General features: G+C 41.8%; 1 protein-coding gene across 1 annotated transcript in view; it reads right to left on the bottom strand.

Annotated features, from left to right (window-relative positions):
• hs3st1l2 (heparan sulfate (glucosamine) 3-O-sulfotransferase 1-like 2) overlaps positions 1-20,017 on the bottom strand; it is a 29,447-nt gene extending 9,430 nt beyond the window's left edge. Inside the window, exon 1 of the mRNA XM_014974104.2 lies at positions 19,622-20,017. The gene's annotated coding sequence lies outside the window, so the exon portion shown is untranslated. The remainder of the gene's footprint in view (positions 1-19,621) is intronic.
• Between the last annotated feature and the right edge of the window lie 200 nt (positions 20,018-20,217).

Below are 20,217 nucleotides of genomic sequence, written 5' to 3'. Positions count from 1 at the left end.
TTATCTCACACAGAGGTTAATAATGTGGTACAAGTTAAAAAATCCATTTAATAGGTCCATATAGACCGGGCGTCCAACTGTGAGATGAGAAATAAGAAAATTAAGTTTCATATTATTAGGTGGTTATTAAATGTCTCTCTTCATAAGCTCCGTTCTGCAGGTTGCAGGTCTGGTAACCTGGTGCCTCCGATTAGATTTGATCCTGTTTGAATTCATCAGATTGGCTTCTGGAGAGTTTTAGGCTGAATTCACACCAGCTCTGTTTAGTTCACTTTAATCAAACTCCAGTCCGTTTGTCCAGAAAGTCCGGTCCGTTTGGGGAGGTGTGAACCCTGACCCGCCTGAAACCCTCTGAACTGCTCAGTCTGGATCCAGAGGAAGTGAACTGGTGCTGTTTCAGTGTTTAACTTCTGATAAATCTACCAGTTCAGTTGAATCTGGCTGATGGTGAGTAACATTAACTACATTACCCAGAAGGCCACACGTAGCGCCACCCCACTGCCTGCCCTGGTCGATTCTTACTGGGTCAAATCGATGAGATCAGTTGACTGATTGGCTAAAGACAACATCCGGATAAAAATTAGACACAAGGAAAAAGTGTTTGGTCAGGATGTTTAAGATCAAACACCAATGTTTTTATTTGCCATAAACTAAAACCTCCTGTCCGTCCTGCTGCAGTAACGTCGTGGTGTTTGGTTGTGTGTGTGATTTACGACAGCACAGTAAACACACCCGTCATGGCAGAGAGAGACGACTGCTTCAGTTCACAAGCTCAGAGGAAATGATCATTTACAGGCTGAAAAAAATAATGTTTCACGTTAACAGAACAAAAAACACGCAGTTGAAAAATGGCTCCTGAAATCTGCCTGTGCTACCAGACGAGCCGTCCTGCCTGGAACATGGAAGATGTGTTGAGCTGTTTTCCACGTAAACAAATGAAACTCAGACCAATCACACAAGTTCACCTGTTGGGTTGTGATAAGAAGAAAGAGGAGAACCTCATGAGGTTGAAAATAAAATAATGCGATTTTCGTCACAGAGCTGCGACAACAAGAAATGATTTCATCAGTTCGGCTCGACTGTGCACCAGTCACAGAAAATCCAGAAATTTTACACCAGAGTAGAAATACTTCAAATACTGTAAACACTGTAGAAATACTGTAACTAGTTTCTGCCCGGCTCTGCTGCAGAACGGATTCAAACCCAGAACCTTTTTGCTGCTGGACATTTTACTGTAAACCCGTTGAGATGCTTAAACCATTGTTGTCTTCATGAACAACAAACCAGCTCCATGCTAATGGGGGATGCCCTGCAGCAGGACCATCTCATGTTGACATCTCATCCAAGTCGAGCTAATAATTTTTATCCTCAAACAAAGTAATGTTTCTATGGCCTCAGGCGGTCTGGTGACTCAGCTGGAAACTTTGGGTGACAAACAGCGATTTGTCTGGTCGGGTCGGCTGGTCCTCCGTCTTTATCTGCACCATATGAGCTCTAAGTTTCCCTCAGCTCTGCTCAATGAGCCTCACATGAGTCATTGCGAGTCCCTGTCTCTGCCTTCTTGTGATTCACATTAGGCAGCGTGGAATGAGAGAGCAAACAACAACAACGCCAAGGCCGTTAATGATGCATGAACCGCCTTAATGGCAAACATGCGAAGTTGGAAAGAAGACGGGATGGAGGGAAAACGGCAAAAAAGGAGGAAGGTTGGAGTTTAATTATCTGTGAAAGGCAGATGCTGCCATCTGCTTTTTGGGACGAGTTGTGTCTGTTTGTGTTTGTCTGCCGTGTTGGTGTGAGCCTGTGCAGAGCCGCGCTCCTTTGTGTGAGCAGACAGCAGCGACTGCCTCTTGGAAATGTCTTTCTACTGAGCGGTGGCATTTGGGGAGTGGGGGAGGGATTATCCTGTACAAAGAGACGGAGGGTGGCAGGAAGGAGGAGGCTGGTGGCGAAGACGGAGGTTCGGGTGGAGGTACAGTGTGCGTCTATCTCCACAGGAAAACATGTAAGGCAGGAGGGGATTGTTCCTGGTAGGGGGCTTCATGGTGGACCGCCTCGGGCTGCCAAGCCTGTCGCATCGCTAAGGCTGAAAAAGTCTGATAAAACTCTCCTTCCTTTTCATCCAGCCGTCCTCCATCCACCTCTTTATTCTTCCAGTTTCAGATTTCCAAACCGTTTCTGCATCCTTGCCTCCAAACTTCCATCACAGCCTCACGTTCACAGCCCCCACCGCTGCTGATTGCTGCAAACACACTCAGAGATGATTGCTTTTCCGACTAACAAAGGAAATGTAACGAGGCTGCTCCTATTTCCCATCGCGTTCCCATTACCCGCCCGGAGAGGAGACGGCCAACACTCAGAGGGGAGTCTGTAATCAGAATAGATGGAGCCATCTAGGGAGAGACGTGAATCGGTCACGCTTCAGGAACAGGACAACCGCTGGCGCGCTCCCTGTGTTTGTGGCGTTGTCCTGTTGGAAAGAAACTGGAAAGGAGGGCAGAAACCAGCAGGAATCAGAATGGTGAGGGACAGCAGACTGTAGAAAAACTCTCCAAACATCTTCACTTCCATCTTTGTCCTTTCGCCTTCAGCAGATGCAGCCAAAGCGTTTTTTCTTTACTGTGAAAAGAAAAATATTCTTTTCCCCTTGCAGGTCTTTGAGAGTTCAACACAAAGATGAAAGGAACATGAATGAGAAATGAAAACATTTTTGAAAAGATTTTCAAAACCTCCATTGAAGTGGAGAAGTTTGGTCTGTCCAGGTTTTTGTTGTCGGAGTTCAAGGCTCCAAACCAGCAGCTGAAGCTGAGGGCAGGAGTCAGATCTGCTTCTTCTGAGAGACGTTTAAAAGTGAAACATGGATTCAATAAGAAGGAAAGAAGTGCAAACAGATGTTAGATCTGCTTTCTCTGTCTTTATGATTCTTTACAGGTTTTTCTCTGCTGCTCATTAATCTGACTGCAGTATCATCTGCATAAAGGAGAAATCTGGGATTTCTGCAAACAATAACAGGCAGAATATGCAATAAGCCAGAAGTTGCACTAAATGGTAAAAAGCACATTAATTATTTAATGGCAGTGTGTTTCCATCAATGTTTTTATACAAAAATCTAAATAACTTCCTCTGTTTTGCAAAAAAAGTTTTTACAATCACTTAAGGTGATTTTTGGTCTTTACAAAAAAAGCTAAAATGCGAAAGGAGAGATGGAAACATTTTCCAGATAAGTTCAGGCGTCGCCACATCGGTGTAAGAGAAGCGAGGCCATAAAAACATATTTCACTTTATCTGTATTTTTATCTTCAGACAAGCAGATGAACCAGCATGTTTCTGCAAAGCACAAGGGATTTTAAACAAATTACCATTTTTAAAATGTTCATGGTTTCTTCTGCAGATCCAGACGTGAAACTTATTGCAACTCGTCACCAAATGTTAAATCCTGCAAACTGGGAAACTTGGAGACCAAACCTGGCATAAATCATAATCAAGAGCAATTTATGCTTCCACATTCAAGTGCAGCTTTTTGATTTTTAAAGGGGGAAAAAAACAAATGTGCTGATTTGATATTTGAGAATATCAAACAAAGAAAAGGACAAACATACTGTTTTCAGATAAACAACAAGAAAAATTTTAATGTTTAAATATTTAATATTTCTATTGTGTATGTCAGATTAATTTAATACATTTTGGAGTTTTCTCAGGTTATGTCCCACTGAAAGTGAAGAACCAACATTTAGAGTACTGACTCTTTTTCTTTATAATGTCTATAAATCTCTTTCCTATAGATACGACTGTTGGGTAAAATCCAGACGTCATGTTGTGTCCATAGATCTTTTATTTCTCCATTATGCTTGAAACAAACCAATCATCACTGAATTAGACCTGGATTGTTGGAAGAATTGTTAGTCCTTTGACTAACAACACTCAGAGGGTTGTTAGTCAACCCTCTGAGGACCAAAACTGACACATTTGTTCCATTTTTTCCATTTTTAGTTGCTGTGCTTCACTTTGACACTGCCAACCCAAACCGTTCAGAAACCTGTTCCCCTCCTTGCCTGTGGGGGCGCTGCACCAAGGACTACTAAAGGAAATTACCTGAAAACGGACCAGAGTTTGATTCACGTTCACATCTCCACAAACGAACCGGACCTCATAGACAAACGGACTGGAGTTCGATTAAAGTGGAATAAACCTGGTGTGAATGTTGTTCTGATGCCACTCGTCGCTCATGGTGATGAAGGAAGAACAATTTATCCAGATGTTCCAACCAATGTGACAGTTTGCTCCAGTTTCCTTGTGTCCATCTTTGTTCTTCCTGCAGAATTTCAGTCTGGTTCTGAACCAAATGGACTCATTTCATCCTGTTCCACTCCAGCTGGTGTCTCATTTACAGCGTGCAGGAGACAGTTGTTTGGATTCCTACTGTATCTCTAACTGTAAACTGGTTTTCCTAGCAGCACTTTGCTTGTGTGACCATTTTGATGCAAAGTGATGATGGCGGTTTTCGTCTCCTTGGAGACGACTGTTGCCGACGCAGGAAGCCGATGAATTCAAACTGTTTCTTTTCTGGGCCAAACATTTTGAATGCCGGTTCATGGATTTTACATTTCTGCTGTTGTTTTCATGTGATTCCACTCCAGCTCTACTCCAGCAACCCGTGGCGGCAAATTTTTGATTTTTCAACTGGCTTTCAAGACTTGGAGCAAATTATTGATGATTAGCATCAAGCTGAGGCAATTTCAATTATTCAGTTGACTTCTTTCTATTGCCAAGCAAGTCAATAATCAGGGATAAAAAACATAAGTCATATTTAAACAGAGGGTCCAACACTTTCACCAAATGGTTCTTTTTGCTTTTTTTCTGCTCTTGGTTGAAGTCTCGGTCGCTCTGACCTTCTGTTGTATCCGTCCATTTCAGCTCATCAACCTCACGCTGCGCTTTAAATTACACTCTTTTGGAAAAAGAGCCCTTCCAGGAGCGACACCAGCCAGCCTTCAGCTCCTTCATCATCTTATTCACTCACACAAAACACCCAGATAACTCCTCTCCTCTCCTCTTCTGCTTTATCCCCTTCCTCCTTCCTCTCCTCCTCCTCCTCCTCCTCTTCGTCCTCCTCCTCCTCCTCCTCCTCAAATCTTCAGCCACACACGCTCCCAGATCTGGGTCAACCATATCAAACGCCAAATTGTGCCGTCTCTTTTCTCCTCTTGTGTGTGTGGTGAACTTTGTGCGTCTCTGCTGCACAGGGAGGGAATTTGTAATGAGGAAATCCCTTTATCAAAGGGATGAGGTGGCAGCGTGTCCATACGTAGAGCAGCGAGACGTTTTACAGGTTGTGCACGGTAACCCGACCCTGGTGTGTAAGTGTGGGTGGCTGCGTGTCGAGGCGCCTCGGCTGGCATGACCTCCGCTGCCTGCATGCATGTTGTTTTGGCGCTGGCGGCCAGCTGGCCCGGTTTCAGCGTAAGCTTTTTGGATTTAAAGAGGTGGGACAGAAAGCCAGAAGAACGGTCAGGAACAGCAGGAGACACAGTTTCTCTCATCTTTAATATTTACACACCTGCATGCTGCATGCTTGTGGATTCTAGTTTGAAACATGTTCACCATCAGTGGGGAAATACGTTTGGCTGTAGTTACATAAACCACCAACAGAAGCAGAAATAATAAACTCCGTCCCGTCTTTAGTTTCAGGCCCTCTTCCCTCTGGAGAAGAGAAATCTGATTGAAACAGTAAATTATATCTCAGACTAAATCTCTTCCAAACTGCTGGTGTGTTGGTAGACGACACATCGCTCCTCGGTGTTGAAGCTCCTTCTGATCTCATTGAGCTTATAAACGCCTCAGTTTGGCAGGAATCTGCTGCTCTGAATTTTGATCTCAGTGGGATTTTTATCTGACTAAATGAAGATTTAATAAGAATGAATGAAAACAACTTTATGGTAAAACTGACTCAGTTTGGTTTGGTTTCTGCAGATCGAAGCAGACGTCTAGTGTTGACTCATCTCCTTCTTTACCTTTAAAACTTTCTTTTCCACTTCGTTTCTGTTACATTTTAAATAAATTCAAATTGTTTTCTGGTAACGTTTCATAAAAAGCTTCATCAGAAACGTTGTTTTCTGTCAGTCAACAGATCAGAGAGCCACACTGACAGAACATGGTTAAAAAATGAACACGACTCGTCCTGCAGTTCAAACCTCACAGCTAAAATACATGTTGAACCTGTGGCTAAACATGCATGCATGTCTGGTCGCCTAGCAACCGTGATGATGCGAAAAACAAGCTGGTAAAAATGGAGCTTGAAATCTTGCTGAGCTTTTTTATTGCTTCTTTTGTAATCATGTACAATTCATTGAATTAATCAATTTTATTTTACAAAATTGTATAAAAAATTTTTTTATCCAAATTAGAACAGCTTAACAACTCAACCACTTTACGGTTGTAGATTTTCTTTTTACTGATATAAGAAAACTGTAATCCCCTGCAGCTCCAGGGCCTGGGCTGCAGACGACGCAGCAGACACATTCTTCAAATCAGGGAAAAAGGACGACGCATTTGAAGGAGTCTTTGAATTTGGACGGAAAGCTGCGACGTAATCAGGCTTGGAAAGATGCAGCCCTGAATATGGACACACCCTGTTTCCTTTTGGTTCAAATAGGCAAATAAAAACTCAAAAAAGAGAATATTGTTTGAAAACTGAAGTGTTTTTGTGCCAGATTAATAAAGAATGTGTTTTCTGTTTGCAGTGAGTTTCCCTGTTTGTGGCAGCGGTGCGTGTTTTCTCTGTCTGACACGATAATCTGGACGTAAAGCACTGAGTCACCCTGGGTGGACCTGGTTTTAGTCATAAGTGAGCACATGAATCTGTAAACACACTTTTCACTTCTTGATTCAATCCCAGATGTGGAAACTGAAAATGTCCCTGTATAAATCACAAACAATAATTATGGTGTCCGAAACAGTTTTCACACTTTTAATTCAGATTGAAGAGCATCTAATATTTCATAATGTCACCTTCCTAATATAATGGAATCATTTTTAACAAAAATATTTTACAAATAAATAACAAGCCGTTATTTTAGGAAGGCGATTAAATGCTTTTTTTAAGTGTTTCTGGAGGTTGGGACCTGCAGCGTGACGCGACTGCATTCTGGAAACTGTGACAATATTCATCCCACTTCAGTTCCAGCTGGGTGGGGGAGGAGCTGCGCCTCGAAGGCGGGGCTAGGTCCACCCAGGCGTTTGCACAGCTGAATGGTTGCCTTGGAGATTAAAGGATTTCTCAAACACACATGAAAGAATCGAGGAAACACTCCAGATTTGTTTTTGATGAGGGAATAACATCATAACATGATGCAAAGCTGAAATCGAGTCAGTTTTCATGATACCGTCCCTTTAATTGATGATTAGTTGACAGCAGCATCACTTGAAATGTTTTAAAAACATTTTTAAATCAAAAGACCAACTTTCTCAGTCGCCTCAATCAATAAAAAACAAGCAAAGGCTTCAACCTCCATAAACTACGGCGCCTCAAACGATTCCTCGACAGCTACAGTGTTGGTTGAGTTTTTGAAGCGATGCTCTACATCAACAGCCAACACATCACGCCATGCTGCCAACACGCATGTTCCAGCGCATTTATAGACATGTAACATATGTGGTTTTTCTCTCAGCGACAGCTTGGCCTGACGGTGAGGAGCGCTGACCTGTCAGGGTGGATTTAACCCAACTGCCTCTGAGGAAAACGGGGCACCGGGGGGTTTGTTGTTCTGGGTGTTTGTTTTTAGCAGAACATGTGAGCGTCACGCGTCGCGGCTCTCTGGAACGAGGCCGAGCCGACAGATGGAGGTGAGCAAGTTGTGTCTGGTCAATTTCATCACGGGCCAGTGAGCTGAGACATGAACCGGGTCCTGAACCGGGTTTCTGTTTTGGAGGCGTCACAAACAGCAGAAGGACAACAAAACGGAAAGTAATGAGAGACGTGAAAAACACACATGGTGTTTTGTAAAAGAGGAGGTTTGATGATGAACGTCGTTAACGAACAGCATCATTAGCTGTGTTTTGGTTCCTGCTGGAAGTTTGCCATGGCAACGATTGTTTAGATCACCTGAGCGGCTGACCCCAGGGACGGACGGATGGAGGGAAAGAGGAGCGTTGGGTGGATGTGAGGATGGAGGAGGATGAAGGGGTTACAGTGTCTGCAGCCAAGCAGCCTGCAGTGACGGTCAGAAACAAATCAGGTTGATTCGGCTCTGAACGGATAATTAATCCGATCAGCGTCTCAAAACTCGCCTGTCAGACTAAACGGACTCAGCCAGGCGGATTCAACCCCACTTTACTTTACATAGGCCCATTATGGTCATGAGTTTGTCATCATTTAGGGATTTGTATGATGTATTTCAAGTTAAAATGTCAAATACGTTTTCAAACTGAAAATAATTTCAGTCAGAATTTTTTTTTTCTGAAAAAATTCAACATTCAAACTCAAATGTAAAGCAGGTTTTCATTTTTAGTTATTCACTCATCTGCAAATCACTGAGACTCTTAAAGACACTAAGTCAAACAGGAAATATTAATACTTATTAATACGCACAGTGAAAACCGTGTTAGCACCACGGCAGAAGCTAACAGCAACAATCTTTATTATCTCACCAGCAATTTGATTGGCTGCAGTCTGAATCCGTTACGTCTGGATGAGCGAAGACGGTTCTTGTAAATTCCTCAAATAAAAACATTTCAACTAACATTTTCAATCTGACAAGATGTGAGTGTGAGCAGCTGCAAACAGACGGTGATGGGCTGCAGGCTCTTCGCGTCTCTAGTTTTCTGACAAACTGTGAAGCCGAGTCTCTGCAGCAGCATTTCCATTAATTAATCGGCTGTTTTATATCTACATCTGAACCAAAACCTCCTGATTATAGTAACTTTTATGGAGCTCTCAGTGGAGACAGAATTAATTTACAGATATTTTTTCTGTTTGCTCTGCTGATGCAAACTCTGAAGTCCCATAATTGCGTGCAGCCATAAAGTTACAATAAATAATGAATAAAATCACTTTTATTGTTTTGTCCCACAACTGAGATTACACTGCGAATGTTTTACCAGTTTCTGCTCTTCTTTTCTTTTGTAGTTTGTTTCTCTGATCACATAAAGTGACTGGTTTATAAACTACATTTCTAAAGTGATGACAGAAAAAACAGCAAGATTAATCTTTTATATATTTATATTTTAGGTTTCCACTTGTTGTTGTTTTGTTCAGTCTCATAACGAACGAGCTTCTGCAAACTAACAAACATATTGTTCCAAACCTGCCCAGCATGAAGCAGCCGATGGAAGAATTTAATGAGGGAGCGGATTCGTCTGTTCAGCAGGTTGGGCTGATTTTTAGCTTATTACATCCTGACACGTCGCTTTCGCTGAATGCTGATGCTGCTCTGTGTCTGATGCATGTGAATGAACTTCATGCAGCTGCAGAATGCATTGGAGACAAAGAATAACACACACACACACACACACACACACACACACACACACACACACACACACACACACACACACACACACACACACACGTTTAACTTGTTTTTTATTTCTTTGTTTCTCTCTAACATGTGAGTGGAATCTACTGAACAAAGTTTATATGGAGGTTTGGGAAAAAGGAGGAAAGTCTTTGTGGTTTTATCTTTAAATATTTCTGTGAGATTTAGGAAGTTCACAGCTGAAAACTTTTGGTGACAAACTGAGGAAGAGTTGATGTTGGCGGGTTAAAAGTGTCGGTGTGAATGTGTAAATGTATTTTCAACAAACACACTGAGAAGTTTCCAAACGAGTCAAACTCCAGTCGCTGCACCTGCTCAGCTTCTTCTTCTTCTCTTTGTTTCTTTCTTTGGTGTAAAGTTAAATGTACCATCGTTTACTTTTTGGAAGAAGTTTTTTCTAAATGTGGAGTTTATATTTAGTTTATAAGTGGCTGTACAAAAAATAAGCTACTAAATTGAAATTTTAACTATATTAGCAGGAGAAATAAAATGTGGCAGGAGAAACGTTGACACATTGTTCACTAATAATTTGAGTTTTTCTCTCACTAGCTGCATTTCTATTCACTGTAAAACTGTGCAAGTTGGAGTTACAAAAATAAATTTGCTGAATGGAAACAGGAATTTTGGAAAACCTCCAAACCTCTTTTGATGAAAGATGTTTGTGCTTCAGGTGGTTTTTCTTTCCAGCTGGATGTTTCACCAAACTGCAATGGAAACATTTTTTGCATCATAAGAGTCATGTGGTCATCAACCAGATGTTACTACTGGCAGAAATGACGAGGAAGACGACAGGAAGTGGTTGGAGGACGATGTTTTTAATGATGTATTGTTTGAACAAACTTATTCATGGTTTTTATTGCGTTTTATTACAATTACAAGATTGTGTTTTTTCTAAATTTCACTAAAGTTTTGCTCACATGTCTTCTGTGGTTGGTGGTAGTTAGTTTTTTAACTCTGTTGATGTGAAAGTTTCTTAGGATGTAAAACTCTGATGTCATCATGCATATTCATTAAAAACTAAACGTTAAAATCAAAAAATCTTCCAGCTTCCCTCCTGCCTGACTGTTGGTCTCGCTTTGAGGACGATGTTCCTCTGCCTCTCCAGACCGGCTCACTAAGCCCCTCACACACACGCACACACACACACACACACGCACACACACACACACGCACACACACACACACTTCCACACAGTATTCATTAATGCATGTTGACACACATGGATGCACAAACTCATTCCCCCTGACACACCGACACGTTGCGGCGCTCACACATGAGGAGCGAAGCAGGAGGTGCTTCTGATTGACCGTGACTCCTAAATGGTTTTATGGCCTCCTACTTAACCCCCACCTCCTTCCTGCACTTCAAACCGCAGCACACACTCATCCTGAGGGGCTCCCTGTTAATGAGAGCCATCACCAACCACACATATTTTTGCTGTCCAGATTTGAACTCCCCACCGACTGGCTGGACTTCATCAAGGTCACCCCTCAGACCTGAGCAGCGAGTTTTTCATTCCTCCTCACTGGAAACAGGTGAAGGTTCCTGATCAATACATGGAATATTAACGGGACTTATTTAATTTTACAGAACACCAGGGAGCGAGAAGAGGCTGGTTTTCACATTTCATGATCAGAATATGAGAAGTCTCATTCTTTATTCATGTCATGAATTACAAGAATGCTGAAATATAAATTCTCCTTTGAGATTTGGAAACAGGAAGACGAGTTGCTTCAGGGTTTGAACTATCTGAAGCTGAATGTTGGCACCCAGGAGACACAATAAGTATTTACCAGAACCTCCTCAGATGTAACACAGATCCAATGTTTTTGGTTCAAATGTGATTCACATCCGACTTTCCACAGCAGGCTGAACATCCCAACTGTTCACCCTTAAAAATCCAACTGGTACCACTTTGTTTGAAGGCTGTTCATGATCCTGACATGAGACTGTCATAAACATGTTATAACATCTGTTATAACCATGAAAGAGTCTTTATGACTGTTGTCATTCAGTAAATAATGAGACTTTTAATGCAACTTTCAGTGTAACTTTAATCTTGTTCTGATCTTATGATGATGCTTTTGGTTCTGGGTAACTTTAAATTCGATCCATTATTACTTCCTGCTGTGTGACGTTCGCATCCGGTTCGGTTTGAGACCAGAAGCCGTTCACACTGAAGTCTGATTGTTTCTAAAACAGAAGTGAACCTCCAGCCAACAGAAGCCGTTTGGTCCGTCGCTGTTTGTGTCCTTTGCTTGTGCATCAGATTGACTGACGAACCAGAAACAACGAATAAAAAGAAATGTCATCGATTCTGTCAAAATCTTAATTAATTGAATTTAACGCATTAAAGTCATGGCCCTAATCAAAATACAAACTAAAAACATATTTTGTCTGTTATTTCTCATTGAATTTGAGACTTAAACTTTTAACAGATGAACTTGTGTGGTAAATGGTTGACGGTTATCTGGCCTGCAGACTGAAACACCGGATTGAGGTCCAAACCTTTAGACTGCTGGAAGTTCTGAAAACTGAATATTTCTGAACTTTCTGAGTTTCTCTGTGTTACTCAGCTTGTCGCCTCTCATCAGTGTCCTGCCTGCTGAAGATGTTCCCGCTCTGAGCCTCTTTGGCTCAGGCGGTGACAGACACGCCGTCCTGCTGATGTGCCGCTGGAACCCGGGCAGCTCCTGCGTTGAAATGACCTCTGAGCTGATCGTGAAGGACGACGGGTAAAATGAAAACTGATCCAACTTTAAAACTGGGGCATTTATCACCTAAAATCTGCAATTATATTTAAATGTTTTTCATTTTATTCACATCCCAGAAGCTTTGGAGTAACGGCAGCATGATTCTAGATGGAGCGTCTGCTTGTCCTGTTCTTCATATATTTATGTTTTATCTAAGCATCCAAAAAACTCCGTTTTATACTTTATTTGTACCTTTATGTAACCATAATGCTTCATTTTGCACATTTCACAGCTAACTTCTGGTATCTGCTTTGTTTTCTTGAGCAGTTTCTCTATTTTTTTATCATTTATAAGTTGGAGAAATGTTGATATGATAAGAAGTAAAGCCTCATCATTCACAAAAACCAGGATTGATGTGAGAAAATAAATGGTGAGGCTTTTATTTTTAGGTTAACTGGGTAACATCCTGGTCAGAAAACAGATGAAGTCATAAATCGGCATGTGTGTGTGTGTGTGTGTGCCTGTGTCTGAGAAAGCTTTGCTCCGACAGAGTGGGCGACTGCCAGCCGGATAAGCTCCCACCACCAGGTTGACCAAATACGGTTAACTCTGACCTCCAGCTCGGCTTTTCAAACCCATAACCTCATCCTGAAAAGGACCGAAGCTAAACACACCGAGCAACGGATCAACTGATTAACGGAGCAACGGATCAACGGATCAACACTTCAGTTGCTTTGACTTTATTTAGAGCAAACATATAACAATTTGCTTAAATCTAATCTTAAATATTTTGTGTTTTTAACCTTCAGACCTGACCAGTTATAAGTTGACAAAACATAAAATCAGTGACTTATTCCTAATAATGTTGGATGGATGGATGGATGGATGGATGGATGGATGGATGGATGGATGGATGGATGGATGGATGGATGGATGGATGGATGGATGGATGGATGGATGGATGGATGGATGGATGGATGGATGGATGGATGGATGGATGGATGGATGGATGGATGATGGATGAAATGAAATGAAAGTTTTGATCTTTGAAATTGAAAATTTGTGGGACTTTTGGTCCAGTTGTGTTAAAAGAGGCAAAACAAGCAATAATACAAAATTAAATAAAAAAATAGAAAAACTTGGTACTAAATCCTGAAGTTCAAACTTATTGTAGCTTAAATGATCAGTATAGTAATCCACCAAGTAGCATCATGGTTTGTTCCCATTATTGATGAGATGGATTATTAAATCCTCTCCATCTGTTCAGATTAATAATCTTTCTTTGAGCATTTGGGGAATTCAACAAACTGCTCTAAGTGAGATTATCTGGGAAGATCATGTAAAAACAATCAAAGGTTTTGAAGCCAAACAGTTGAGAAAAAATTTTATAAAATCCACTGAAAAGCTTCAAATAAATGTTTTTATCACACAAACGTAAAATGAAGTTCATTAAACATAATTAGAGTCCTGACGTTTCGCCCAGTCTTGAAACCGACTCGTCTTCATGTCTGATGTTTCCTGCAGTCGCTTTTCTGAGCGCGAAGCCAAACAAAGTCTCCCTCTGGAAGGACATCAGTATGTGGCAGAGCCTTCAGCGCGCTGCCATAAAGCTGCCAGATGAGGCAGTAATAAAACAGACACGTAAAAAGTGTTGATCCTGAGCGTGTCTGGGAGCGGGGAGGACGTTAACGAGCTCGTTGGCGGCCCAGCAGAACCGAGCCGGGTTCTCCGGAGCGCCGCCGTCTGTTAGCACATTTTTTATGACGGCAGGGAGACACTAGATCACACTCGCACAAAAGTTGCTCCTTTTTTAAATTTGCACGTTGTCAGAATTTAAATCAATGAGAAGATGTTAATGTTTTTACATATTTTCTGTTTATACTGAAATCATGTTACTGGAAAAGTCAGAAAGTCTCATTCAGGGATGAAACTGGAATAACTGGGGTCAAAGGTCAGATTGTAGGGGTCATTTTCAGACAGAATGAGATCAGGTGAAAGGTGAAGTTTGACTTTTGAAGATGTTAATGTAGTTTTTTTGGTCTGAAGTCTCCTGACAGACCGAGTCCTGGGTTAGACGACGGTTCCTCTCTGCTCATGAAGCCCAGGCATTATTCAAGGTTCTCCCAGAGCTACTGCTCAGTGATGTTCCCAACCAGCCATGATGTTCCCAAACAGCCATGATGTTCCCAAACAGCCATGATGTTCCCAAACAGCCATGATGTTCCCAAACAGCCATGATGTTCCCAAACAGCCATGATGTTCCCAAACAGACATGATGTTCCCAAACAGCCATGATGTTCCCAAACAGACATGATGTTCCCAAACAGCCATGATGTTCCCAGCCATAATGTTCCCAAACAGCCATAATGTTCCAAAACAGCCATGATGTTCCCAGCCATAATGTTCCCAAACAGCCATAATGTTCCCAAACAGTCATAATGTTCCCAAACAACCATGATGTTCCCAAACAGCCATAATGTTCCCAAACAGCCATAATGTTCCCAAACAGCCATAATGTTCCCAAACAACCATGATGTTCCCAAACAGCCATAATGTTCCCAAACAGCCATACTGTTCCCAAACAGCCATGATGTTCCCAAACAGTCATAATGTTCCCAAACAGTCATAATGTTCCCAAACAGCCACGATGTTCCCAAACAGCCATAATGTTCCCAAACAGCCATAATGTTCCCAAACAGCCATGATGTTCCCAAACAGCCATAATGTTCCCAAACAGCCATAATGTTCCCAAACAGCCACGATGTTCCCAAACAGTCATAATGTTCCCAAACAGTCATAATGTTCCCAAACAGCCACGATGTTCCCAAACAGCCATAATGTTCCCAAACAGCCATAATGTTCCCAAACAGCCATGATGTTCCCAAATGCCATGATGTTCCCAAACAGCCATGATGTTCCCAAACAGCCATGATGTTCCCAAATGCCATGATGTTCCCAAACAGCCATGATGTTCCCAAACAGCCATGATGTTCCCAAATGCCATGATGTTCCCAAACAGCCATGATGTTCCCAAATGCCATGATGTTCCCAAACAGCCATGATGTTCCCAAATGCCATGATGTTCCCAAACAGCCATGATGTTCCCAAACAGCCATGATGTTCCCAAATGCCATGATGTTCCCAAACAGCCATGATGTTCCCAAATGCCATGATGTTCCCAAACAGCCAGTTCACTTTCATCCAAACTGCTCATGATAATTCAACCAAACTTTGAAACTTGTGAGCTTTTTCCCTCTCTCTCTCTCTCTCTCTCCTTCTCTCTCTCTCTCTCTCCCTCTCTCTGTCCCCCCCTCTCTCTCTCTCTCTCTCTCTCTCTCTCCCTCTCTCTCTCTCTGTCCCTCTCTCTCTCTCTCTGTCTCTCTCTCTCTCTCACTCTCTCTCTCCCTCTCTCTCTCTCTGTCCCTCTCTCTCTCTCTCTGTCTCTCTCTCTCTCTCTCTCTCTCTCTCTCTCCCTCTCTCTCTCCTCCCCCCCCCTCTCTCTCTCTCTTTCTCTCTCACTCTCTCTCTCTCTGTCCCTCTCTCTCTCTCTCTGTCTCTCTCTCTCTCTCACTCTCTCTCTCTCTTTGTCCCTCTCTCTCTCTCTCTTTCTTTCTTTCTTTCTCTCTCTCTTTTATTGTACATTAAATGTAAAGTTGAGTGAGATACCTTTCCTCCTCTTTGCATCACTGAGTTCAGGGTTAAAATTTTTGAAGTTAAGCCTTTAATCGCCGTAATCTCATCTCATCGGCTTTTTCAGAGGAAATTAAACAGATTTCTTACAGAGGTAAACAGAAAGTCTTTGGAGAAATAAGAAAAAAAACATCTAAAAGAACATAAAACCAGTTAAAGGCGGCGTGTTTATTGCTCCTGCTTTGCTTGTCTGCACTTTATCGACTCTGCTTTATGTCCTAATCACTTTTTAATTGATCTGCCTGTTTACCGTCTCTGGATTTAATTGCTTTGGTGGTTTGTGATCCTGTTTTGTTCGTCTCTCTGTGAAACATGTTAACTTTTCTGAGGTGTAAAATAACTCAGGTTTAGAACTTTTTGTCTAATGAGAAATAATGGCTGTGTGGGATTTAATTTGTTTTCCGTCAGGAGAAACTTAGTTCAGCTGCTGTTCTGACTTTGATACCATTTTAAATGTCTCAGAAACAGATTAGACTCCTGACACATTTACACAAAGTCCTGCTGTTTTCAGCAGTGGTTCATATTCTGCTGCTATCAGACAAAACACATGAACCTCCAGACTGTCTCAGTTCAACACCTCATCATTTTCAAATAAATGTTTTATTCTCTTGTTTAAAAGGCTCTTAAATATTATCAATTCTTTATTCAGTCATAATAAAGTTCAGTTTTACTAACAATTTAAACCTGAACTTTGGTATTTTCCACGCTCCACTTATAATGGCTGGGCTGTCGGGTTCATATAGTTTAACCCGACAAAACTAAAATTAAAATACTGGTTCAAATAAAAACACACAAATTCTTTGAGTGAAATGCCTTTTAGGTTTCTTAAAAGTACGGTTGTCACATTAAATGTGTGTCAGTCAGTTGAACAAATGTTAGATATCAGTGTGACTCACATTGAGGGGAATAATCTGAGTTTTAACGTTCCAGAATGAGGAAACCAGTTTAATAAACTCCAGTATCCTAACCTTGAGTCAGAGCGCTGCAAAACACCACAGTTGGGATTCTGGTGATTTAATCACCATGGCAACCAGGGTCAATGTACTGGAAGGGGGAACGTTATCTCGTCAGTCCGACAAAAGTTCAGTGTATAAAAATGAAACTTAAGAATATAATTCATAGTTTACATAAACTTTTTAAATCAGACAACATTTACATTTGGGATCAATATGGATGGGAAATGAATAATAAAACTTTATAATATTATTAAAAAATCTAACTTTAACATTAAAAACATGTTATGTTTTTAATAACATAACATTTTGAACAGTTTACTTTAAATGATCGATCAGTAGAAATTCAGATGCTACCTAAAGCATCTTTAAAATCAGACACCGGTTTCTAAACCTCGTGACTGGATCTGCATCCTGAGCCCGACATCAACAGGAAACCTTTATTTCTCTAAATCAATGATTGAATTTAATCTGGGCAAAATGCAGAACATGTTGTTACTGCTTGACTTGCTTACAGCATGCATTAGACAGACATCTGGGCCAGCGCCGGCCCTCCACTGGGTCTGAGCTGCACCTCTGGATCCAAACCACCAGAAACCCGTCAGCCTTATGGGCCGACTGCAGGAGGCTTTCATTCCCAGGTTTCTGGAATTAACTGTAAATCCTAAACCAGAAAAATATTCACTCATAAGAAGACAGCTTGTTAGGTCAGGCTACACAAATATGAGATGTATTTTTAAATATATGTGTATAATTTTATATCGTCTCATAATATTTACTTTTTTCTTTAAAAACTATCACTAAATAATTTGTGATTACTTCACATGAGATTCTGTTCTCGCCACTAAACTGTCCTTTAGGAAATCTGGTTGCAGTGATGAACTCGGGTCTGAACCTTCAGAGACACATAAAGACGATTACAAAGTCAGTCTTCCATCAGCTGAAGAACATTTGGTCTATATGTGATCATTTTGATGATGTTTTGTTGTTTATTTTCTGTTCTTAATATTGTTGGTTATTGTGTTGAGTTTTTATTATGTAAATCACTTTGAACTGCCTTCTTGTTGAAATGTGCTATTCAGTCAAACTTGATGTGACCAGGATGTTCATCTGTTAGCATTTCATTCACTAACCAGCAGCTTGTGTTTCTGGTTGGGTTTGTTTATGTTTTAAAGTAAAGTCAAAGGTTAAGTTTGTTTCCATACATGAATTCAAAGCACTCATAAATATGGGACTCCAGCAGATCACTGATGTTGCAGCATGTTTGGACTTGGATGCATCATCTGTCAGGTTTTCTGTGTGAGTTTCAGGTTTGCGTGTCTCTGATCTAAACGCCGTTCATCACCACAGCAGAAACATTCCTGACTTCATGAGATCCAGACACTCAAAGTTTCAGCTTATGGTCCCCAAAATCATCCACTGATCATAATTACTGTTGAGTTATGTTACGTGACGGGACTTTGTTTACGAGTCCGAACACATTTTGGTGAAACATTAACCTCTCAAATGTCACTGATTGCTCACAGTTTGTTTTGAGACACACAAACACACACACACACACACACACACACACACACACACACACACACACACACACACACACACGCACACACACACACACACACCCCCACACACACACACACACACACACACACACACGCACACACACACACACACACACACACACACACACACACACACACACACACACACAAACGAGTCCATTCACTCCTCTGCTCCCTCCTACTCGTCTCTCTCTCCTCTGTTCCTCTACAAACCCAGGAGAAGTTCGACAGCTCGGCCGACCCCGGCGTCGGTCCCGGTTACATTTCTGCAAATCTGAGTCTCTTTCAGCTCTGACGTTTCTCGTGAAGCTGAGAAACTAAATCTGGTAGAAACTGGCTGTAAATGGAGGTAAAATGTGTTTCTCTTGCTGTCAGTGGGATGTTTCACGGATCAGTCCGGTTGGTTCCCTTCACTGAATAATGGTGCTAATTAACAGAAGCAACTGTTGACAGCAGCTCATAAATGAACCACTCAGTCTTGGGGAAAAAGTCCAGTTTGCAACTATTATAACCTCTGGAGCTTCAGTTCTGTGATCCAGAATCAATCAGCTCTGATCAAATGTAGTTTTACTTTCCTAGATTTCTCTGAAACATGTGCTGTGCTTAATGTGTGGAGAGTGGAGTCAATATCAGCTTCAACAAACCAGCGACATCAGTCACAACATGCAACAAGCTTTGCTGCTCACAGTGCAATGATGACCTCTAACAGCAGCTCTGTCTTGATTCTTTTAAAGCACCAAAACCCAAACCGGAGATTTGTTCACATGCACAGGAGCTGGTTTCTTTGTAAAGCTTTTTTCACTTCTCTTAAAATTTGCCTCTAATTTCCATCAAACTCTCCACAACCTGAACACCAAGCAGACATCCGCTGTCTGCACAGCTTAATTTCCTCCAAGACAAACCACAACCAAACAGAAACTTCATGTGTAATCTCTGCTAGCTCCACAGGACAATTATTAAAGGAAAAGTTTGAAAAGCAGAAATTAAACTGTGATTCTACGGTCCTGCTGCTAAGGGATGCCGAGGCTAATGTTACAGAAGTGTGCAGATGAAGTTAAACTTCTTGTGCTTCATTTGTGAAGTAATTGCATGAGGTTCGTGCAGCAGATGCATTTCATGCCTTTTAGTTTCACTGCTCTCGTTAGGCTAAGTGGAACCAGAATGCATAAAGATGGACCGGTCTTACCTGATCGTGGTTTTCCCTAAAATGTCTCGGCTCCAGCCTGGTTCTTCTTCTTCTCTTCTTTTCTTCCTGCTTCAGTTCCTGCACAGAAGGTGTGTGTTGGTTGTCTGAGCTCCTCTCGGTGTGTGTGAGCTGGTGACAGGGAGAGCAGCGCTGCTTTGTGCTGCCGAGCTCAGCGAGTGTGACTGGGAGAAACCGAGGGTGTGTGTGTGTGTGTGTGTGTGAGGGAGATTAGTTCACACACAAACATCTCTCCCGCCTGCAGGGAAACACCCTCTCTCCTTCCTTATTGCCCCCACCCTTTTTTCTCTCCTTCTCTTCAGGTCTTTTCATGCGATCACCTTCAAGGACTCATGATGGAGCAAAGCACCCTCCTCATCCTCCTCCTCTTCCTCCTCCTCCCCCTCCTCCTTTCCCTGCTCCTCTTCCTCCTCCTCATCCTCACATTTACTCCTGCTTGGTTTGGGTTTTAACCTCTTCTTCTTTGCTCTCCTCCTTGCAGCCAGTTTGCTGCTGAGTCTCCAGAATCATAAATTAGTTACAGAGTTCTGGCACAAAATGACACGTCAGCAACAAAATAACCCAAATATCAACATTAA

This window comes from Poecilia mexicana, unplaced genomic scaffold, assembly GCF_051168715.1.
Source record: "Poecilia mexicana isolate PSO_F unplaced genomic scaffold, ASM5116871v1 scaffold_9, whole genome shotgun sequence".
Classification (NCBI taxonomy): Eukaryota; Metazoa; Chordata; class Actinopteri; order Cyprinodontiformes; family Poeciliidae; genus Poecilia; species Poecilia mexicana.
Note: the sequence above shows the minus strand (reverse complement) of the source record. Positions and strands in the feature narration are given on the sequence as shown.